The sequence below is a fragment of the Microchirus variegatus genome (assembly GCF_963457635.1).
Source record: "Microchirus variegatus genome assembly, chromosome: 6".
Taxonomy (NCBI): Eukaryota; Metazoa; Chordata; class Actinopteri; order Pleuronectiformes; family Soleidae; genus Microchirus; species Microchirus variegatus.
The window spans coordinates 32,264,776-32,290,136 of NC_139807.1; positions in this window are offsets into that span (position 1 = coordinate 32,264,776).

Below are 25,361 nucleotides of genomic sequence, written 5' to 3' on the forward strand. Positions count from 1 at the left end.
CTTCATGTGTGTTCGACAAAGGTTTTTCTTCTTTGATTTGAGAGAACGACACCAAATCAAAGCTTTTAAACGTCCTTGGTGAAATTCATGAAACAAACAAACATATTTGTGAAGGTCTTGATATTTGTTTGTGAGCAAATAGATTCACTGGAACATGAATCAAGAATATTCACAGTAAATGTCAAATGAATTAGTCATAGCTGATTATCAGGACCTGTGTTGAATTAGATTCACTGAAGAGATTTGTGTCGTCAAGGTTTACAGGCAGATAAAATAATGTAAAATATTAATAATGTCTTTTACTTGTACTCAGATGGTCAGTGTAGTGACAATATGATTATCCATGTGTCGGGACAGAAGCTGAAGATAAAATAAATCACATTAAATCTGCTGCAGATAACATTTAAATCAGATAATCTCATCACCTTCTGTCTTTACAATTATTTTGTTCCCACTTGATGTTGTTGTTCGTATTAAATGTCAAGAAACGGCTGATTCATTAGACAATATTCATGATTCATTTGTGTATTTTGGATTGTGTTATAAGAATAAAAATAGCCTTTATTGTCATTGTATTACATACACCGAAATTAGAGTGCTATCTTATTTAAATGGTTTAAATTAACACATTAAAAAGCACCATATAGGACAATTTAAACAATGTTATAGTACAAGAATGAATAAGCCATATGGATAGAAAAGAGGAGATTGAAGAGGTGTGGATGCATTTCTGTGGTATTAAAAGTTATGATATATATTAATTACATTTGAAAAAAGGAAGCTGTTGCACTTTTATGATATGATATTCTGACCCACTGATATTAAAGCTCACATAGAGTGGTCCTGTTGCACATATATGTTAGTTATGGAGGTCTACTTACATACATTAACTTGTTTTTATGCTCAAAAACCTCCTAGTTGCTGTAAACGAGCCGATAGAAATCTGTCTTTTCTGACGCTGTTCCTCAGCCGCGATATTTCAGACATAAGTCTCACCCCCAGAAGACAGAGTGTATTGTGATTGGCCAGCCAGCGTAGAGCCTTCCTAACTGTCTTGTGATTGGCCAGTATCCGGAAGTGACATATTCAGCACCCCCACTCTCAGAAGCGCAGCTCCCCCCTCTGGAACGGTGGATGCACTGCTCCTCATTATCAAAACATTGTTTTAACAGTGTTTAAAAATAGCTACTTCACGACTCCCCGCCGCAGTCCCTTTGACGACCTTTGACCCAGAGTCAGACCCTTCAGGGCTTCTTAAACAAGGTAATGATGCAGATAAAAAAAACAGCTTTAATTGGAACTTCCGGTCTAGGTCCGCTTTAAGATATTGGTTGCTACATTAAAAAATGTGAATAAACAGTGTCTTTACTGTAAGAACATGACACAAACTCCCTCCCCGCCTCCAGAATGAGGCGTTTCCAGACCTGAGGACAAAGTTAATAATCAGGCGATTGGAAACCAAACACTTTTATCAGATGTTCTGTCAGAGTCGAGTCCCAGGAGACGGCGTGACTCACGGGTTTGAAACCCAGTGATATCAGATGTCGGCTTCGTGTTCTGCTCTGTAAGCACATCATGGTCCGTCACTGATGCAGCAAAGTTTATCCTTTTCACTCTCTGTATCCTGTTCCTTGACCTGCGCCTTTGTACAAAAGGACAAGATTAGTGTCGAGCAAGAACGAGCTGCAACAACAACACATTATAACATAAATAACACTGGTCAACACCAGATTTATTGTTTCAGGGTTTTTCTTAAGCTGATTTAGGATCATGTTGATGTGCTGAATCCAAAAATAAGATTGGTTTGGCTCAACAGGTCAACTTTCTGAACAAAATTACACAATTGTTTACATTTACGGGTATTTTCACGTCATTTGATGCAAAATTCTTTTATATTTATTGCAATAAACAAATTCTGAAGATTTTGCATGTGTCAACTTATGACTTATTGTTTTTTTGATTATTACAAGTGAATGAAATGGCTTCGACTAGAAGATCTTGCAAAAATGTTGCAGACGTTTTCTGCTACATCTGCGCTGAATACACAATTGTTCCTAACATGAATACGAATACGAAAACTTTATTGTCCACAAAGTCAAAATTTGTCTTTGGTTCCACCACAGCAAACATGTAGACAAAAACGAAAAAAAGGACGACCCATTTCATATGGCCTGCAAAGTCATGGGTACAATACAATAAATTAAATACATAAAAATAGATCAAATAAAAGTGAGTACAGCTGTCGCAAAAACCTGCATCCTGAAATTCATTATCTATGTATTGTCTGTTTGCTTTCATTTAAAAGTGTCACAGCATTTGGCACAAAGGAAAATATTTTTCCTTGCTGTTGAATCTAGTCACAAGTTTCATAAAGGGTGCTGATTTTTCAAAATCAAATTAGCAATAAAAACCTGACCTGATTGATAAAAATTGAGGTCATTTTTGGATTCAGCGATGCAAAATGGTCCTAATTCAGTTGAAAAGACATCCACAACTTACTTTTTTATGTAACCCAGTGTAATGGTTGCTATCACATAGTAAATATTTAGCAGTATTTAATGCAATAGATTGAGTTTAGTTGCAATTAAACATCTTAGCATTATTATGGTAACACTTTAGATTAGGGAACACATATTCACCATTAACTAGGTACTTACTAACATGTATAAGTATAGCAAACTAGTCCTTGTTAATATGTGCTTTATATTAACTAATAAAGGGTTAGTATGCTACTTATATGCATGTTATTAAGCACCTAGTTAAAGGTGCATTATGTAATAAATCATAACATAACATAACAGTACAGACAAAGTATTTGCATTAAAACATATATTTTGCAGACTGCAAATCATGTTTATGTTTTGAAATCATGTTTTGGCGTCATGTGGCGCCACCTACCACCGTCTACCAGTCATTGCAGTCGGTAGAGTCTCAGCTGCCGAGCAACCGCGGGTTGCCAGTTACGTCAGGAAACGAAACCTAAAAGACCTCGGAGGTATTTTGAATTTGAGTGTAGTAACTGTTTTTGCCCACATTCTTACATATGGCGCCTTTAACGGTGAATATGTGTGACCATAATTATAAAAGTAATTCAGAAGCTCTGAGTTTCTTATGTGTTTGATATTATAATCACGAAACTCAACTCGAGTGCTCCCAAAATAATCTGGATGTAATTAATGAATCTGGTGGATGTGATGTCACTTCAGTTTGACAGTTTCTTTCTGTCCCTAATGATTGAGTTTACACACACTCCGTATGTATGTGTTTCCAAAGTAATTCAGCCTCTAATGCTGTTCATGTGATCCTAAATCATCCATTTCAATATCTCTCTTCTCGCCCACCTGAGAAGTCTGATCGCCGTCTCCATTCTTTGGACACTAATGACGTCCGTTTCCCTCCTCAGCCTAATGTTTTATTAATTCTTCAGCAGCAGCAGCAGCATGAACAGAGGACTCTTAAATGCCAGTGGCCACAATGGAGCCGAGTCACAGTGAGCAAACACTCGGGCCGAGATGGAACCGCTGTGCTGTTCCACTGCAGCATGATGAAGGAGCCGCTCTCAGCCTTTGTCCTCTGAACTGCACTCTACGTCTCCGACATACGGACGAGGATTTAAAAAAGAAACGGCGCTCTGCAACCCGCCGAGCTGTCAGAGCGGTCGAGGCTGTCCGCGCTCATAAACCCGCCACCGCGTGACGCAAACTCAGGCTTAAGAGACACAATTAGAGGAGCCGGTTATCGGTCGGCGGGAGCGCAGACTGACACGTCTCTGCACAGCCTTCCTGCTCCTGCTTATCGTTTCCAGGTCAGCGTGGGATATAATGCAGACATGGAGCCAAACGGCCTAAAGAGGACACATACGTATAAGGCAGCAGAGAGTCCTGTCCTGTTTTATCCTGAGCTCAGGGTGGAGATAAAAGCTGCAGAAGCTCACGCACATGAAACCTCTCCAACAGCAAATATCACTAACATACACTGACGGAGGCCACACTTCATCTCACATGGGGTGGAATTAAAATGCATTTGTTAATTATAAGGGTTGCAGTGTTAAAGATATTTGTGTTATTGTGTCTATATTTACAGTTAATTATTGTGTCCTAGATTCGACAGCTGTTCTTTTAACTGTTATTTCACATTAGTTCATGGTATAAATTCAATTAAAAGTATACATGTAAAGTCCTATAGTAAAATTAATAAAATAAACATATATTATTAGTATTATTATATATAGTATTAGTATTATATTGTGTAGTGTCATAATTAAAGGTGCCATATGTAAGAATGTGGCCAAAAACAGTTACTACATTCAAATTCAAAATACCGAGGTCTTTTAGGTTTCGTTTTTTGACTTAACTGGCAACCCGTGGTTGCTCGGCAGCTGAGACTCTACTGACTGCAATGATTGGTAGATGGCAGTAGGTGGCGCCACATGACGCCAAAACGTGATTTCATGATTTTTAGGTTTCGTTTTTTGACTTATCTGGCAACCCGTGGTTGCTCGGCAGCTGAGACTCTACCGACTGCAATGATTGGTAGACGGCGGTAGGTGGCGCCACATGACGCCAAAACATGATTTCATGATTTTTAGGTTTTGTTTTTTGACTTAACTGGCAACCCGTGGTTGCTCGGCAGCTGAGACTCTACTGACTGCAATGATTGGTAGATGGCAGTAGGTGGCGCCACATGACGCCAAAACGTGATTTCATGATTTTTAGGTTTCGTTTTTTTGTCTTAACTGGCAACCCGTGGTTGCTCGGCAGCTGAGACTCTACCGACTGCAATGATTGGTAGAAGACGGTAGGTGGCGCCACATGACGCCAAAACGTGATTTCATGATTTTTAGGTTTCGTTTTTTTGTCTTAACTGGCAACCCGTGGTTGCTCGGCAGCTGAGACTCTACCGACTGCAATGATTGGTAGACGGCGGTAGGTGGTGCCACATGACACCAAAACATGATTTCAAAACATAAACATGATTTGCAGTCTGCAAAATTATTTTTTTTTAATGCAAATATTTTGTCTGTACTGTTGTTGTTGGTGAGTTCAGTTTGTTATATGAACATTATTCCTGAGTCTCTGTGACATATTAGGAGGATTTTATGGCCAGTTGATTTAGATTTATTACATAATGCAACTTTAAAGCTGGTGAAATGATTTTGTAATTACTGTAAAGTTTACAGAAAAATCATTCAAATGACAGTATTACAGTACATGTACAAATATGCTTTTCAAGCAAATAATCACTGAAATTGATTTAAAGGTTAAAATAAAACATGCAGCATTAAAAGACATGATTATAAACACACGTATACATACAGTATATACATGAATACATGCACATTATGCAGTTTTATGACATCCAGTCTTATGTGTCAGATATGCAGCTGTGCAATGATAATAATAATAGTTTAATGCTGTTGCATGTACAGTTGTGTATCATCTGCGTAGATATAGAATATCATCATATACAGTATAAGGCAGGGGTCTGCAAACTGTAGAATAAAGAGAGCTATTTTTGTCCCCTCCCCACCCAAATAAAATTAATCTGGAGCCGCAAAACCTATTTGATCCTTAAAATGATGATAAAATCAAATTTTTTAACACATATATATACTATATTTAAAGCATTACAGTGTGTCGCAAGTTGATACCCAACCTCTAAAGTGTATAAAAAAGATAGCCCGGACTCCAAATGTGAACTTCTTCATGTACACATTACTTTATTGGCTTTTGGGGGAGGTTTTTCAATTGGATGTGATGGAGAAAATATCAAAAACACTTTTATTTATGCCTTTAACTTGACAAAAAAAAGTGTGAAAAACATGATACGTTTTTTCTTCAAAGCTAGAAGGAGCCACTTCAGAGGGGCTGAAGAGACCCCTGGTATAAGGTAAACAGAAAAGGTCCCAGGATTGATCCTTGTGGGATGCCACATTTAACGCAAACACCGACTATGAGGAAAATCCACCGACAACAACAAACAATGTCCTCTTTAATAAACATTAAAGAGCAGTTGCATAAATCCCAGTCCATTGTTTTAATCTGTGTGTTTAAAGAGAGCATTCAGCTGAATAAGAAGTCCTGCACAATGTTCGCTTTATAATCGCACACCGTGATGGAGGACACATGTTTGTTTGTCAGCGGGTCGTGCAGGTACCGACAGCAGAGGCTAATCTGATGCGCGTCGCGTTTCAGCGCCTGCACGGACTCAGACGGCCGCGGCGTATCGCGTGTCTCAGGCGTTTTGCTTTGGTAATGAGAGGAGAGAGCGTGAGTCTGTGTGAACTGATAAGGAAAACAGAGGAGACTCTGTGCCTCGAGAAGCTGATCTGCCGTAAACACGGTGGTTTTCCTGGAGGAACTATTGTTTATTGTCACATGCAGAGGAGGGTTCTCAATCACTGGCTCCACACGGGGCTCTGCAGAATGAGGCCGTTTTGTTATTCATTGCTCATATTTAAGTTTTTTACATTATCTTTCTTGTTTCAAGGTTCCGTCGTGTTTTTTGTGCAACCTTGGTTTTCCACTGTACTCCTGCAGAAAAAGGAGTGGAACGAGTTAACACGAAGGCCATGAAAGGAGCATGTTTTCCATCACAAGTCGGCCAACGCTGCATGTGAGGGTTTCAAGAAAGATGTGGAGCTGTGAAGAAGTTTGAGGGGGGAGACGGATACAGACGGACGGAGGCTTCGAGGATCAGATGAAATACTAAGATTTTGTTTTCAAGGGCTTTTCTCACGAAGCACGGATCAGTGGCTGTGAAGATCAGACCGTACCATGTCAGGAACTCTGTGGGAGACTTCACCAAAGTCCTGCAGTGGAGCAGCCGCACGAGATTTATTCACATTTGTCCAATCTTTCTGACTTTACTGTATATCTTTCACACCTGCCTTTGCACACACACACACACACATACTTGTTTTATATCTTAGAGAGGACATGCATTCTTTAACCATCACAACTAAGTGCCCGACCTGAACCCTTATCTTATCTTAACCTTGACCTAATTCTAACCCTGACCCTGAAACCAACTCTTAACTAAAGCTGAAATAATTATTTGAATAATTGATTATTAATCCATTACTAAATTAATAGTCAACTATATTTTGTTAATCGGTTTGAAGCTTTTTTCATGATGAAAACAAGATTTCAGAGGGTTTTCTTAAATATAAGAAGAATATTATTATATATTATCACATATATTATAAATGATAATATTTTTTCTGTTTTTTTACACGATAAAAAACATTCAAAGTGAATAATTTAGTTTTTTTGGACGAAACAAGACGAGAACATCGTCATTTCCTGGAAACCTGGAAATGACGATGGGTTTCGAGGAATTTCCAGGAATTTTTTTTTATATTAATAATGACATTTTATGGACCAATCGATTAATTAAAGGTGCATTACGTAATAAATCATTAAATCCTCCTAATATGTCACAGAGACTCAGGAATAATGTATAACAAACTGAACTCACCAACAACAACAGTACAGACAAAATATTTGCATTAAAACAAAAATATTTTGCAAACTGCAAATCATGTTTATGTTTTGAAATCACGTTTTGGCGTCATGTGGCGCCACCTACCGCCGTCTACCAGTCGTGCAGTCAGTAGAGTCTCAGCTGCCAAGCAAACCACAGGTTGCCAGTTAAGTCAAAAAAAGGAAACCTAAAAGACCTCGGTATTTTGAATTTGAATGTAGTAACAGTTTTTGGCCACATTCTTACATATGGCGCCTTTAATTGCAACTATTTTGATAATTGATAATCGGTTTGAAGCTTTTTTTTATGATTAAAACAAGATTTCTGAGCGTTTCAACCTCTTAAATGTGAACATTTTCTTAGTTTCTTTGCCCCATATAACAAAGTAATCATTAAAACATCATCATTTCCAGGTTTGACAAACACTGATTAACATTTTATGGACCAATCGATTAATCGAGAAAGATTCGACAGATTAATCGATTACGAAAGTAATCGTGAGTTACAGCTCGAGTCTTAAACCTTTATAAAAGCCCCTTAAAGACAAAATGTCCTCACAAAGGTAGACGTGTACGTTGTTGTGGACCTCACAAAGATATAAATACAAGTCCCCCCCCCCCCCCCCCACACACACACACACACAAACCACTAAAAAGGAGTCATGCTGTATTTATTAAATGTGTACTGTTGGATAATAAGTAAATCCTCCTCTGGACTCTCAGGAGTGAACAAATTGACTGCACTCACACTCGCGTCAGCGCAGCCTGGAGGAGACGCAGAGCAAAGCAAACTTTGGGAATTAAAAATCACTCCAGCACCTCATTGTACTTTACTAATGAAATAAAATCCCCACGGCGTTTTTAATGACCTGGCAGTGAGAGCATATTTACTCACACATGTCCTTTTTCCTCCAGACATCTTTTCAGTGTTTGGCAGCAGCAGCGTTTATTATTTCCTGTGCAGTTTGGTGTTGCTCATATTTATTCATTACCATTTTAGACACAAACACAGTGTCAGTGTCAATGATCCACTTCTTTCCCCACGTGTCCCACTTTCACTCGCTGCCAAACAGCTTCCACTTTGCCGAATATCACATAAAAAAAAAAAACTTGGTTAAATTGGATTTGGAGATGGAGCCGAGCGTTTGCCTCGTTCTCTCCATGAAGCGTCTGTGCGTAGTTATCGTAGATGTGATGTACACTACTGTTCACAAGTTTGTGGTCACTTAAAAATGTGCTTATTTTTTAAGGAAAAGCAGTTTTTTTCAGTGAATAAAACACATTTTGATAAAAATAAAATTAGTGCTGGGCGCATTAACACGTCAACGTTAACGCACGACACGTTTCCATGACAACTGACCGGAAAAAGACGCACGTGACGTCATGTTGTTAAAATGAGTCTCTAAAGTAACGCTAAACTTTAAAAACAGAGGCACAAATACGCAGTACACAGGTACGCTGGTTATTTGTTAGCTCTGCTCTTTTCCTTTAATAAACAGACCGCTCCAGTTCCACTGTAGGCTAACGCTAAAGGTGCTAAAAGGAGCTAACGCAGCTAACGGAGCTAACTGGTACACGGTGCCTGGACTCCAGTCAGTCGTCATGGAAACGCGTCATGCGATAACGTACCGTTAACCTAGTGACCAGCATTAAATATAATACAATTTTGAGAAAAAAAGTAATATTTTTGAGAAAGAAAATTTTTTTTTGAAAAAAAATATATTTTTGAGAAAAAAAAGTTATTTTGAGAAAGAAAAAAAATTTGAGAAAAACATTTTTTTTTGGAAAAATTTCATTCTTCAATCACTTTTTAAAAAAATTAATATTAAATGAATCATAAATACACTCTATACATTGTTAATGTGGTAAAAATGTCTGGTTTTTAATGGAATATGTACATAGGTGTATAGAGGCACATTTCCAGTGTGGCGCTGTATGGCGTTAGAAGGCTATTGGATGATTAGAAAACCCTTGTGCAATGATGTTAGCACAGCTGAAAACAGTTTTATTTTGAATAAAAATCATTATTTCTAATCTTGTCAATGTCTTGACTATATTTTCTATTTATTTTGCAACTCTTTTGATGAATAAAAGTTTGACTTTTAATGGAAAACACAAACAAATTGTATAGGTGAGCCCAAACTTTTGAATTGTAGTGTGTATCTGGATAGAAGAGAATTTGCTGGATCGATTTGACTCATGCGTCATAACTTACTCGTCCCACGCTGCCTGGATCCACTTGGGTTTATTCAGTAAAACACACATTTATCTCACACTAATTTATATTTACTGCTCGTTTCCTCTTTGTTATTAAAGAGTAACGTCGTTCTGCGTCATGTTTACGTCTCTCTCTGCTTTGTCGATGACTTTTTTCCTTCCCATTTATAGCTGGTACTTCAGTGATGAATGGATGTTTGTGTGACTCAATGACTGTATAGGCACATTTAATATAGTGTGTAATGAGTGTCACATTACAGTTTATGAACTCGGTTACACAATTCTTTCTCAGCCTTGTAATTTGTACGAGCAGCATTTATGATCACTGTTTTTTGTGTGTGTTTTTAAATCAAAATAAGCTTATAATAGGAGACATTGTTCTGCTAAATTGATTTTACGGTGGAAAAGTGTGAAGATGCTTCGTTAAGCTGCTGCTGCTGCAGGTTTTGTTGCAGCGAGGTAAACGACGGAGAGGTTCAATTATGTGGCGGCGGCATCAAATTAAACGCTCGTCGTTCACTTTGCATCAATCGGCGTCAAGCGTCGCTGCACTGCATTGTGGGTCGGCTGCTTTGGCTCAAGTTGCTTGTGTGTCAAGAGTGGAGAAAGTTTCCGTGACGCGGAGCGAGCGTCGGCCAATCACGACGTGTTATTCGCGGAGAACAAACACTGGTTGTTTTCCTCAACATCATCATTTAAAGCTCACATAGAGTGGTCCTATCACACATATATGTTAGTTATGGAGGTCTACTTACATACATTCACTTGTTTTTATGGTCAAAAACCTCTGAGCTGGTGCAAACGAGCAGATAAAAATCTCTCCTGACTGAAGCTCTCCTCAGCTGCGCTGTTTCAGACTGGAATCTCACCCTCAGAAGACAGACTGAGCTGTGATTGGCCAGCCAACGAGTGCTTTCTCAACTGCCTTGTGATTGGCCAATACCTGGAAGTGACGTAACGAGCATGTCAGCTCTCAGAAGCGCAGCTCCCCCCTCTGGAACGGTGGATGCACTGCTCCTCATTATCAAAACATTGTTTTAACAGTGTTTAAAAATAGCTTCTTCACGACTCCCCGTCGCAGTCCCTTTGACGACCTTTGACCCCGAGTTTGACCCAGAGTCAGAAGACGCTGTTGCTCGAGAAACACCTCCACAACGGACGTTATTCTTCTTCTGCGGTTCAATGTACGCAACCGGATGTGCCCGGACTAGTGCCTGGAGCAGGAGTATCTGCATGTTGTGTTGTTTCCAAACTTTAGGGCTTCATAAACGAGCTAATGGCGCAGATACACGCCAAAAAACTGCCTTAATTGGAACTTCTGGTCTATGGGAGCTTTAAACAACATTCTCTAACCTCACAGTGCTAACACAACCCTCATATACGAGTAGGTGATAGAATCTGATGCAGCGTCAAAAGCGAAATAAATGCTATGGAGCGTCATCAGCCTCAGTTTTTGCATAATCCCTCTGCTCGTTCTCTGAGAGCACCTGCCGTCTGTTTGGGCTTTGATTTATTCAAATAAATTCCCATGTAAAAGAAGGCGTATTCAAACACAACAACAACAACAACAATGACGGCGGCGTACAAACAACATATTTAGAGTTAATTGCTGAGCAGCAGCAGCAGCATCTGTGTGCTCAGTCACCTGTGAGCAGAGCTCAGCTGCACAGAGCTGACGATTCAGTCGCCGAACAAAGGTTTGGAGATTGTTCAGCTTCAGCTCGTTCACGGTGAAATAATTAAAGAAAGTCATTAAGTCAGATTTGACTTTAAAGCGCTTCGGTAATGTGGGCCAATCTTATTGTTCATTAATCTGACGTCTCTGTCTGCTCGTCTCAGACCTGCAAACTCATCCAGGACAAAAAAGACCACGCAGGAGGTCTTCATGAGGTCTTCAGGAGGTCTTTATGAGGTCTTTAGGAGGTCTTCATGAGGTCTTCATGAGGTCTTCATGAGGTCTTCATGAGGTCTTTAGGAGGTCTTCATGAGGTCTTTATGAGGTCTTCAGGAGGTCTTCAGGAGGTCCTCATGAGGTCTTCATGAGGTCTTCATGAGGTCTTCATGAGGTCTTCATGAGGTCTTTAGGAGGTCTTCATGAGGTCTTTATGAGGTCTTCAGGAGGTCTTCAGGAGGTCTTCATGAGGTCTTCATGAGGTCTTCATGAGGTCTTTAGGAGGTTCTTGATGAGGTCTTTATGAGGTCTTCATGAGGTCTTCAGGAGGTCCTCATGAGGTCTTCATGAGATCTTCATGAGGTCTTTAGGAGGTCTTCATGAGGTCTTCATGAGGTCTTTAGGAGGTCTTCAGGAGGTCCTCATGAGGTCTTGAGGAGGTCTTCAGGTCTTCTGGAGGTCAGGAGGTCTGGAGAGGATGTGAGTTCATGTGGGCCATCTTCAAATTTATGATTTCACTGAGAAATGCTACCATGATATCCATTTTGTCAACATTTTAAACTCCGTATCCAAATCTTTTAAACACAGTTATCCAATTATTTAAAGCTCCCATAGACCGTTTTTTGGTGTTTATCTGCACCATTACCTGGTTTATGAAGCCCTAAAACAGGGGTTCTCAAAGTTTTCATACCTGAGGGTCGATTTAGGAACCCAACATTGGACTGAGAAAGAAATCCCATTTGTAATCATGTTAATGACCAGATTGCAGTTCTACAGTTTACACTTATTGGTCCGTATCCTGGGTCAAAGGTCATCAAAAGGACTGCGGCGGGGATTCGTGAAGAAGCTATTTTTAACTCACTTCCAGGTATTGGCCAATCACAAGAGAGTTGAGAAAGCTCTCGTTGGCTGGCCAATCACAACACAGTTCTGTCTTCTTGGGGTGAGATTTCAGTCTGAAACAGCGCGGCTGACGAGAGCTTCAGTGAGGAGAGATTTATATCGGCTCGTTTACAGCAACTAGGAGGTTTTTGAGCATAAAAACAAGTTAATGTATGTAAGTAGAACTCCATAACTAACATATATGTGCCATAGAACCACTGTATGGGAGCTTTAAAGTGCAATTTACGAACACATTTGTCCTTGTATCAAAGACATGGTGAGGGTTAAATGTTAAATAGTAATTCCGTGATTCAGTCACATGACATTTGGTTGATCAATGACGAAACTCGGAGGCGTTTCAAGGACTCTGGAGCCACGACGACTAACCGTTTGTTTCGCGGCGAAGTGACAACCCACCAATCTTCCCCCCGCGCGACAAACGCAACCTTTGTCACGCGTGATTTATACGACGTAAAAAATAAATAGCCGCCACTGTCACATTTCTGAAATTATGAAGCTTTTGGCAGCGAGCGAGTGTCAAAATTGTCATCGCAGTGGATTAACGCATCGCCAGCTGCTCTCGGCGGCCTCCTCTCAGCTCTCGGCTCGAGGCGAATGCCTGCTTTGCTTATCCTGTTGCAGTTCCCCTGCAGCCAATCGTGTCCGTCCAGAATTATGCAGGCACCGGAGCGTTCCACCCCCCCACCACCTCACCCTCACCCTCATCCCCGCCCGCCCGCCGAGCTCCACGACTGCAGCCAACTTCCCTTACGGTAACTCTTGAAAAACTGGAAAATTTCACACATAAAAACAGATCTATTGTCGCTGTCAAACGCAAACACCTTCCCTGTCTCGTCCGGGGCCTGACGGGCTCTTTTTTCTCAGCCTCGGCTTCTTCACACGGCATTAATATGCTCAGCGACACATGGGAGCTGAGTCTGTGGCTGCACCATTACAGTCACAGCCTGCCTGCTGTCTGTGTGACAGCATGTGTTGCTTACATAAGCCTGCAACGTGTGTGTGTGTGTGTGTAATTCCCCCCCCCCCTTCATACCACCTTCTTCTGCATTTCAGTGATTTAATGTGGCAGTGATACTCTGAGCCAGCTCGAGTGTCACCTTCCACCTCAGCCCGTCTCTCACCGTCTCATTTATTTTTCATGTGTTACGCTGCTTCTCAACCACTATATTGTTTTATTCTAAAAAAAAAAAATCTGTTGCACACTCAGCGAAGTCAAGTGAGTTAAAGGTGACGCGTTTAAACGTTCTGACAGGAAGAGACGGGTCATGGTCATGGTTACAGGTTTATGTATGAGAGGCCGCTTGAGAAAATAATTCAGTCTGGCGCTCACATAGTACATAATAGTCTCTCACAAACACGAGTATAGTTGTGCACACTTACTATTATACTCTCTCACAAATACTAGTATAGTTGTGCACACTTACTATTATACTCTCTCACAAATACTAGTATAGTTGTGCACACTTACTATTATACTCTCTCACAAATACTAGTATAGTTGTGCACACTTACTATTATACTCTCTCACAAACACTAGTATAGTCGCGCACACTTACTATTATACTCTCTCACAAACACTAGTATAGTTGTGCACACTAACTATTATACTCTCTCACAAACACTAGTATAATCACGCACACTTACTATCATACTCTCTCACAAACATTACTACAGTCACGTACATTTACTATAATACTCTCTAACAAACAGTACTATAGTCACATTCATTTACTATCATACTCTCTCACAAACAGTACTACAGTCACGTACATTTACTATCATACTCTCTCACAAACACTACTATAGTCATGTACATTTACTATCATACGTTCTCACAAACACTACTATAGTCATGTACATTTACTATCATACTCTCTCACAAACTACTATAGTCTTGTACATTTACTATCATACTCTCTCACAAACAGTACTACAGTCACGTACATTTACTATCATACTCTCTCACAAACACTACTAGTCTTGTACATTTACTATCATACTCTCTCACAAACACTACTAGTCTTGTACATTTACTATCATACTCTCTCACAAACACTACCACAGTCATGTACATTTACTATCATACTCTCACAAACGGTACTATAGTCACGTACATTTACTATCATACTCTCTCACAAACACTACTATAGTCACATTCATTTACTATCGTGTTAATATGTGCTTAATATTTACTAATAAAGGAATAGTATGCTACTTATATGCATGTTAGTAAGTACCTAGTTAATATGTGTTCTCTAATCTAAAGTGTTACAAGATAATTTAAAATAAATCAATGTTTAATCAAATAAAAATGCAGTGGTGATGCTCTGTGTTCTTTATATCGAGCGGCCCACGTGTGATGTTCAGGTCACAAAAGTAAGGTGGAATAATAATAAGTGGTTATTGATTATTATTACGCTCTGATCCAGGTCATATTTCTGAGTAACTGAGACCTGATAATGAACACGTTTTAATACCATGGTATAAACACAGTGGATCGTGGATTGGATCGGACGTCATTAAGCAGCAGAGTGTGTGATTGTGTCGTCGTCAGAGTGTTTTCACATCTGCGCTCGTCTGCTGCTCGTCTTTTCTCTGCCTGTGTTGAAAGAAGACATCGACTGCAGTGACAGCAGAGTCAGAGCTTAGAGCACTGAGCCATCAAATTCAAAATGTCAAACTACATTTTCTCTTTTTTTTCAGTTCAGTTCAGTACAGTTGTCTGCCATCTGTTATATGTGTAGCTGCAGCCTGAAGCACAGTTCCATGTGACTGAGGTGAAATTACTGTCATTACTTAGCATCGTGAGTTTACTCTGTATACTTCTTCTTTTTTATTTATTTATTTAGACATATGATAGCATATTTCTCCACGTTAACATAGTTAACCCTGGTGTCCTCATGAACATGTCTGTGACATGCTTTGGTCAAAATACCATAAGGATGAAGCACCACAGCAGTTCAATCACCCTGAACAAAACAGCCCTGTTCACAACGTCTTTAGTAGTATCTCTTTAGGTCCATCTTAAAGGTCCACCTTAAAAAAATAGTAAAACGAAACTTAAGGGGCAGGAAATGACATCAGCCACAGAGGCTACTGGGAGCTAACAGCAGTTAGCATTTGTAAAAGTGATCATTAGCAGGCTCTAGCAGGCACATTGCCGTCATATATAACATGTATCCACTGGACAGATAAATCCTCTGAGGCTGGAAGTTTGTGTAGAACTCTGTGCTGCACTGTGGAGACAAGAATAGAACTTTTCCTGGACTTCTCAGACCTCCGGTTTTCGGATACCGTTGTCCTCGCCAGAACTCTTGTGTGTTTTACGGACAAAGCGGAGCTCCGTGAGACAACAATTCCAGGAATTTAGCGCATTGTGACGTCCCGATTATCGTGTGTTTTATCTTCTGTACTTGGACTGAGGAGGACCACAAAAAACATGAGTCATCTTTTTTCACACTTTGCCGACTGATGGGACCTCCAGAGTCCCAAATATAAGGATTAAAATGATTAAAAATTTGATTTTGCATTATATGGGACCTTTAAGGATGAAGCACCACAGCAGTTCAATCACCCTGCAAAAACAGCCCTGTTCAGAACGCTCTCTTTTGAGCGCCTGTCTCTTTAAATATGCAAATGAAACACAGGAAACTACATCAGTGTCACTGAGGCTAGCCAGCACATTGCCATCATATATAAATGTAAATCCTCTGAGGCTGGAAGTTTGTGTAGAACTCTGTGCTTCTATTGCCCTCGCCTGCACTCTTAGTTGAGTTCTATTCTTGTCTCCACAGTGCAGCACAGAGTTCTCCACAAACTTCCAGCCTCAGAGGATTCATCTGTCCAGTGGATACATGTTATATATGACGGCAATGAGCCTGCTAGAATCTGCAAATGATCACTTTAACAAACGCTAACTGCTGTTAGCTCCCAGTAGACTCTGTGGCTGATGTCATTTCCTGTCCCTTAAGTTTTGTTTTACTTTTTTTTTTAAGGTGGATCTTTAAGGTGGACCTAAAGAGATACTGCTTAACAGAGCGTTGTGAACAGGGCTGTTTTTTTCAGGGTGATTGAACTGCTGTGGTGCTTCATCCTTATGGTATTTTGACCAAAGCATGTCACATGTTCATTAGGACACCAGGGTTAACTTAACTTGGAGATACAGGGAATAATATGTCTCCTTAATAGGAAAGGCAGGAAATGAATGAAAGAACACCATGTCATTTACTGGTGTTGATCATTATATAATGTGACATCATGACTGAATGTGTGACGGCCAGTGTTTTAGCCTTAGGTCAACATCTCTGTCTCCGTCTGCCAAACACAGCACAGTGATGATGTTCTGTTAGCACAAGAAGCCTCGCGAGGAGAAGCTGGAAATAGGACGTGTGATGTTAATGAGCAGTTTGATGGGCGTTATATACGAGTGTGTTGTGCACCTGCACACGCAGCACTTTCGCTCTCACTCACAGTAGAAGCCATATTCCTGCAGCAGGATAAATGACTCTCTCTGATTAGGTTTTATACGTCGGAGTGATGTAAGAGCAGACCACCTGACCCCGGACTGAGAATGAGTGATGAGGCCGTTTGAGTCTGAAAGTGATGTGGGATTATTGGAGTGAGGATCGGCGGCGCAGTCACGGATGAGAGCACTCTGTGACACTTTAGCACCTTTGTTTTAAGATGTCTCTGAAGATAATTTGCTCATCAAACAGCAGACGCTGACGAGAGTTTGGTGATGGAGAAAGTTTCACTTTGTCCTTCAGTGTTGTTTTAACTTCAGGTCAGAAGAAAAACAAACATCAACTGCAATCAGAGCCGTTTCTTGCTATATGCGGACTATGCAGCTGCATAGGGCCCCGCAGCCACCAGGGGGCCCCCAAGCTGCAAGTTCAGACTCATATTTTATCATATTTTTGAGAATTAAAAGTACCTGTCTTTATTATTTGCATGTATTGCATTCATTCATTATGCATATATTTGCAAAGCATGTAAGCGTTCGTTGGTTAATCAGGTAAAAATCCCATTATAATCCATTATATTTATTTAGAAGTAAGTTTAGTTATTTATTTTTTACTGTTTTTGAATCGTGGGTTTAAACTGTTTTATGTTATGCTACCTTTTTATGCTACCTTGTTATGCCACCTTGTTATGCCACCTTTTTATGCCAGCTTGTTATGCCACCTTGCTATGCCACCTTGTTATGCCACCTTGTTATGCCACCTTGCTATGCCACCTTGCTATGCTACTTTGTTATGCCAACTTGTTATGCCACCTTGTTATGCTACCTTGTTATGCCACCTTGTTATGCTACCTTGTTATGCTACCTTGTTATGCCATCTTGTTATGCCAACTTGTTATGCTACCTTGTTATGCTACCTTGTTATGCTACCTTGTTATGCCACCTTGTTATGTCACCTTGTTATGCCAACTTGTTATGCCACCTTGTTATGCCACCTTGTTATGCTACCTTGCTATGCCACCTTGTTATGCCACCTTGTTATGCCACCTTGTTATGCCACCTTGTTATGCCACCTTGTTATGCCACCTTGTTATGCCACCTTGTTATGCCGCCTTGCTATGCCGCCTTGCTATGCCACCTTGTTATGCTACCTTGTAATGCTAGCCTGTTATGCCAGCTTGTTATGCCACCTTGTTATGCTACCTTGTAATGCTAACCTGTTATGGTACCTTGTTATGCCAGCTTGTTATGCTACCTTGTTATGCCACCTTGTTATGCTACCTTGTTATGCCAGCTTGTTATGCCACCTTGTTATGCTACCTTGTTATGCCACCTTGTTATGCTACCTTGTTGTGCCACCTTGTTGTGCCAGCTTGTTATGCCACCTTGTTATGCCACCTTGTTATGTTACCTTGTTATGCTACCTTAAAGTTTATATTAAACATTTTTCAAGAACATACTGTATCCTGCTTTCCTCTTAAAATGTAACAAACTGCTGCATCATCACAGAATAGAATATATGAAAAAGTTAGGAATCTCTACCTCGAAAAATAGGGGCCCCCAAACAGTATCTCGCATAGGGCCCCCAAACAGCTAGAAAAACGGCCCGGACTTCAATAACAATCATACAAACACACAATAATACACACAACATCCACACAAATATTATTTATTGAATATTATGGATATAAACTCACATCTGACAGTGTTTTATGTAACTTCTCAGCCCGCTGTACTGGCACAGAGTGGATTTAGTGTTTGTGGCACATTGATGTATTTTGATTTAGTAAAGCCACAAAACTTCATAATGAATTCTGTCAAAACAGGCGTCAGATATAAATATATATATATCACTAAACAGCACTAACATCAGAAAAGTTTGTGCCTGTTTAATAATGTGGTGGCTGCTTCTAAACTTGTCTTTCTGTGAATCGCAGCTGATGAAATATGAGATGTTAGTTAATGAATGAATACTGGGTCAGGGTTGTTTGTTTGTTTGTTTGTTTGTTTATTTGCCCTAAAACGTTCTAAGTATTTGCCCTTTATTTCCTTTGCGCTGCTTTTTATTCTCCGTCCCTCTTCTCCGACTACAATGACACCCTTGAATAATTCCAATTAATGGGAACGTTCCCAGGAGACTTTGTCTAATTACGTCTGCGCTGCCGCCGCTCTGATGATGTGTCTGCTGTTCTTCCCCCGGGTTTTACCTGCAGTAAATAACAACAACAACAGCCATTTCTTTAACTTCCCATTTCAGTCTAAAGCTAAATCATCTCGCTCCGACATATTCTCTAGTATTTCCCTTTCCAACCACTTGTTAACAGGCAGCACGTTCACCCTGAGGCGTCACTTATCTGTTTCCTGTGTGGAGGCAGTGGCACAAAAACACTGTTAATCTGGAGTCGTCTTCATTATCCGGCGTCTGTATTCAGCCCGGTGTGTTTTTGATGGACTGCACTGACTGCAGCAGCCTCGTTGTTGTTGTTGTTGTTGCATCCACAAGGTTCAACACAAGAGCCTGAGTGTGAACTGAGAGCTGATGGAATAAAAGACCGAAAAAAAAAAAACATCTTTATTCGAAGTAAAGATTTGTGCAGAATATAAAATAAATGGCACAATAATGCAACGCAGGTAATAGAAAATCTTATTGAATGTGAAAACCAATGTTTGGCCAAGAGCTTATTTGTTTGAATAATAGGAATAATAAAGTTAAGACGGTTTTATTTAAAAAGCTGTTTTTCGTGCACAAAGGAAGATTCAAGGTGTTTTAAAAACGACGGAAATAGAAATCAATAAAACTCACAAAATGAAAACGATTAAAAGTGGAGTAAAAAAGAAATTTAAAAAGTACATAGAAGATAGTTAAATGTCACATAGAGTGGTCCTGTTGCACATATATGTTAGTTATGGAGGTCTACTTACATACATTAACTTGTTTTTATGCTCAAAAACCTCCTAGTTGCTGTAAACGAGCAGATAGAAATCTCTCCTTACTGAAGCTCTCCTCAGCCGCAATATTTCAGACATAAATCTCACCCCCAGAAAACCCCCAGAGTGTGTTGTGATTGGCCAGCCAGCGTAGAGGCACCTAACAATTATTTTCATTATCAATTAATCTGTCTTTTATTTTTATTCATTAATTGAGTCATCGTTTGGTCCAGAAAATGTCAGAAAATGTCGATCAGTGTTTGCCAAACCCAAAATGATTCACTTTTAATGATTTCTATGTTTTATGGAGCAAAGAAATTAAGAAAATATTCACATTTAAGAAGCTAAAACAGTCAGAAATCTTGTTTTAGTCAATTATCAAAATAGTTGACGTTTAATTTAGTCATCGATTAATAATCGTCTACTTACAGGCATATAAAAACATGTACATTTTCATTTTAAACATGAATGAAATAGATGAATAAATAAGATTAGATAAGAAGTGTCAGCGTTACCTTTAAATCATTATTGAATCTGACTTAACAAAGAAAATTCAAGGTCGTTTTCTCTTGCAGAAATGATGCAGTACTTTCTTCTCTCTGCTAAAGTGCGAGTTAATCTCAAACCTGGTCGCTATAATCTGTCACAGAATAAAGTAAATAAGTTTGAACCCACACAGGTTTTTTTAAGCTCTGCTGCTTTCCCTTTTTTGGCCTGAAGTTTCATTCTTGACCTCGAGAGACGAGGAATCCACTTTTCTTCACAAATGAACTGCAGCAAGAAAGAAAAAGAAAAAATAAATAAAAAAATAAAGAGGAAACCGCACGGAAGAGGAATATTTATGAACAGGCAGGAGATTTTCCAGACGGTGATTTGGGAGGATGTGCTCACAACTGTCACCAAAGATATTCACCGCTGAGCTTTAGACTCAGGAAACACAAGTCTTCATTCAGGGTGTTTTTCAGGACTTTGGAATTCTGTTTTTTTTGTGCATTGTGGCCCAGAATGAAGTCTTTATTTAAATTTTAAGGTTGATTAAATATGTAAATTATGGACGACACGTTTATGCAAGTGAACTTGATTTACCATAATTATACGAGACTATTTGCACTATCAGAAAAATCCAGCGGTTTCTGAAAGCTGAGGAGTTGCACGTGAAAGTCAATGTGTGGTTATTACGGTAATTTCACTCGGGCTGTTGCCAAAAGCTGGAGAATTAGCGTCTTTGTTGCAGAAAAGAGAGACATTTGGAAAAACACCTGTACGTAAGTTTCCAGTTTCTACGTCGAGACAAAAACTAATTTGACATTTTAACACTCAAAAATCTGCTGTTCGTGTCCAACTTTATAAATAAAGTGATGCTTTTCTTCATTTGAATTTGTTTAATACAGTGTTTTCCACTATGCAGTAAATCCAATCCAATCCAACTTTATTTATAAAGCACTTTAAAAACAACAGCAGCTGAAACAAAGTGCTGTACAGCAGAGATAAAGAAATAAAACAAATCAAATATAAAAACCTTGAGACCTAATAGACCAAAGAACAAACAATAAAAGTATAAAATACTGTAGAAAATATAAAAACAACACAAATAAACAAGTCATACAATAAAACTATATGAAAAAAGAATATAAAAACCAAAAATTTTAAATAAAAAAATTAACTTGTTTGTAAATAACTGACGGATTTTCAAAGTTATTCTGGAAAAACAGAATAGAGGACATCCTCTGGTCCATTTATGGTTAAAAGAAAAGTCCAGACGGACATTTTGAGGCTTAGGGTTAAAATATTTATGCTCAAATAAGTTGCCAGATTTGACTTTTGAAAATGGAAAACATATTTTTTTACAACTCAGTGAAAAACTGAGGGAGGGAAGCACATTTTCTAAAAAATACTACTGCTATTCTAGCAACACAAAGCCACATTCAAATCGGTGAAGTATCCCTTTAAGACCGATTAATCACTCGCGGGCCACAGAAAATGAGGTGGCGGGCCACATCTGGGCCCCGGGCCTCGAGTTTGACACATTATGCTCTAGTGTTTCCAGCTGAATCTGTGTCACGTCCTTCTGTTGTTGTTGTTATATTGACTCAGATTAACTGTTCCTTGTCCAAGAATGATGTTGTTTCTATTCTAAGCCTCTAAATCCTCGAGTCATGCTGAAGTGAATAACCTTTTTTTATTATTATTCCCACAGAGAAAGCTCAAGAAACACAGTTTCTAACAAATCCACTGGAAATATTAGTGTGTGACGACCAAGACTGGACTAAACCTGTAGGATGAAGTCATGTGATGAGTCAAATAATGTCATGATGCATCGTGAGTGCTGTTTTCTACTGTAATTGATGTTTTTTTGTGTGGATTTACAGTCTTTAATAAAGACAATAAACATTCAAATCTGTCTTTTATCCTCATTGTAGACACACTTACTCATTTTCCCACTCTGATCTGCTGAATCCTGTATGTTTGTGGCTTCCAGGAGCAAATTTGTTATGTTTTTAAATCGCAACCATTTCCAAAAACGGAAAGGCAGTCTCTTTAAATTCACTAAATATCCACCTACAGCTGATTTCTCTTTCACGGACAGACGCAGACTAAAAATAGTCCAGACGGTGAAGAACGGCGATGAATACAAACTAAAAGACAAAAGGTCTTTAAATGTTCGGGTGCTTTAATCAGCGCTGGAGGAGATTCTTATCCTCAGAAAACTCTACAACTCAACGAGTCATTTTCAAGTCGCACAAATTAAAGGCGCCATATGTAGGAATGTGGCCAAAAACGGTTACTACACTCAAATTAAAAACACCGAGGTCTTTTAGGTTTGGTGTAATATATATTATGTATATGTACACGTATATGTGTGTGTGTAATATTTATGTCTATATACACGTGTATGTGTGTGTAATATTTATGTATATATACACATGTGTAATATTTATGTGTATATATATGTGTGTAATATTTATGTATATATATACGTGTATGTGTGTAATATTTATGTATATATACATGTGTGTAATATTTATGTGTATATATATATGTGTGTAATATTTATGTATATAAACACGCGTGTAATATTTATGTATATATACACGCGTGTAATATTTATGTATATATACACGCGTGTAATATTTATGTATATATACACACGTGTAATATGTATGTATATATACACATGTATATATGTGTGTAATATTTATGTTTATATACACGTGTGTAATATTTATGTGTGTATATATATATGTGTGTAATATTGATGTTTATATACACTCGTGTAATATTTATGTATATATACACGTATATATGTGTGTGTATATATATATATATATATATATATATTCAGATGTTTTTATTATATTTCTTATGCTCATTATGCCTCATTGACCCAGAGGAGGCGCCACATGGCTGGTGTAGTGGTTAGCACCGGTTTGAGTTTTTAGATTAAATGAATATTATATAATACAATATATTTAGATTCTTATGTTTGCTCCAATGTCCTGCTTTTGCTAATGTACACATCTGCGTGTTTGTGTGTGTAAATCAAAGAAGACGGCGTCTCTTTGAATCTTTCCCTCGTGTTAAAGTCCAACATTAAAGATTCCGTGAGCGGCTCCGTCGCGTCCCGACGTGGCCTTGAAACTTTAAATAGTTTTTTTGCGATCGGTGAAGCAGATACAGTAAGTCTGCAGAAACTCATATTCTCTCAGGGACGACTTTGTTCTGCATTTTTATCCCCGTTTTCTCTCCTCCAGCGCTTACGGTAATCTATCAAAACAGTTTGAGACAAACAAGTTTTATTCGTACAATCTCCAACAAAACAAAACACTTTAGTCAAACTTTGCTGCAGAGGCTTTCAGCGGACACACACACACACACACATTCTTGTACTTGCTGCATACTGAGGACCAGCATTTCCACTTTATAAATCAACACAATTACAAATTATATACTTCATAAATGACATCTCCAAAGAACTACTTTTTTTTTTTTTTTTGGTCCAAAATTTGACAAAAACATCATTCTATACTATGTCGTCCAAAATTTGAAAAAATCTTTGACAAAAAAATTTTGGACCAAAATTTTTTTGTCAAAAAAAAAAAATAATTTTTTCCAAATTTGTAAAAAAAAATTGAAAAAAAAAAATTGACCCAAAATTTTTAGTCCAAAATTTGACAAAAATGTCATACTATGTCATCCAAAATTTAAAAAAAATTTGGTCCAAAATTTTACAAAAACGTCATTCTATACTATGTCATCCAAAATTTGTAAACAAAAAAAAATTGACCCAAAATGTTTTGTCCAAAATTTGACAAAAATGTCATACTATGTCATCCAAGATTAAAAAAAAAATTTGGTCCAAATTTTTTATTTTTTTTGACAAATTGAGTATAGCATATTATAGCAACCTAAGGAAGTGATTTCAATGAATACAAAGTGAGAACCGGCCAAAATGTCCTCACTCTGTAAAAATGACCTCACTTTGTTGGTTAAAAACCCTCACTGGTCCTCAGTATGCCGCAAGTACAAGAACACACACACACACTGGTGCAGTATTTTGCCTGTAGCTCAAACCACTGGGATTCATATTTAGCAATAAATCATCAAGCGCTCGGTGTTTTACCTGCAGGAGAACGTACATGTTCTCTGACGCGCAGAACTGGAAATAGCTTTTGCGTCGGGCGTTAATTTCCCTGGGATTTCAGGAAAAAGACGTGGATTTCTTCATCTGTGATTGTCGTGCACAGAAGAACCAGAACCAGCAGCAGCAGCAGCGTCGTCTGTTGGGGACGGTTTGCAGCGAGAAGCTCGTCGGTTTATTCTAGTTGACAGCACTGCAATTTATTTCAGCCTCAGCACTCATCGTCTCTGTCACCTGTTCAAGTCTGCAGGCTGGAAATCACTACTTGTTAGAGCAGCACAGCAGCGCCTGTCTTTCCCCACACACGAGTATCTCGAACATAAACTGCAAATGACCTTTTTTATCAATCTCAATTTCAGCTTCGCTCATAGAAAAACTGAAAAACCTGGCACGGCTGCGCTGACCTGCACAGTCAGAGGTGGAAAGTGCCGGATAAGCCGTCTATTTTCACTCCGACGGGAAAAGAATGTGTTCCTTTTCAACGCGGCGTAGAAGAGTACAGTGAAGAAGTTATAAACCCTTCCTCGCACTAAAGATAATTACAAACACAGAGCTCTGAGGTAACCATGGAGACGATAAGCAGGGACTTTTATTATAGATGCTACGTGTGTCCTGCTATAGGCTCAACATAAGGAATAATAGTCGGTCAAATTAGGATCAGAATATGTTATATTTTAATTGAAAATAATGCATTATACGTCAAATAATCCCTCTATATTTAGCATTATTATAATCAGTATGTAATAATAAGGAAGCTGATCTGTGACCTGATATTGATTATACAACAAAATACATGTAAACGTATATAATTTTGAACAAATATGCTTTACATTAACC